This window comes from Aptenodytes forsteri, unplaced genomic scaffold (genome assembly GCF_000699145.1).
Source record: "Aptenodytes forsteri isolate BGI_AS27 unplaced genomic scaffold, ASM69914v1 Scaffold235, whole genome shotgun sequence".
NCBI classification, from domain to species: Eukaryota; Metazoa; Chordata; class Aves; order Sphenisciformes; family Spheniscidae; genus Aptenodytes; species Aptenodytes forsteri.
Genome location: NW_008794005.1, coordinates 29,510 through 29,736, shown reverse-complemented (window position 1 = coordinate 29,736; position 227 = coordinate 29,510).

The window sequence follows — 227 nt, the reverse complement described above, 5'->3', positions numbered from 1 at the left end:
GGGGGGGCAGGTTTAGGGGCTGCCACGGGGCAGCACAGGAGACGTGGAGGGCGGGGTGCAGGCAGGGTGGCTGGCACTGCGCCCACCATGATCCCCGGAGGAATGCCTGCCCGGGGCAGGCATACTTGGGGGGATTAGGCTGGGCCCCGCCTGGCACCCCTGCACCCGGCACAGCTTGCCCGGGCCTGCCCAGCGTAGGGGCCAGGGGACTGGGGCAGCCGCACGGG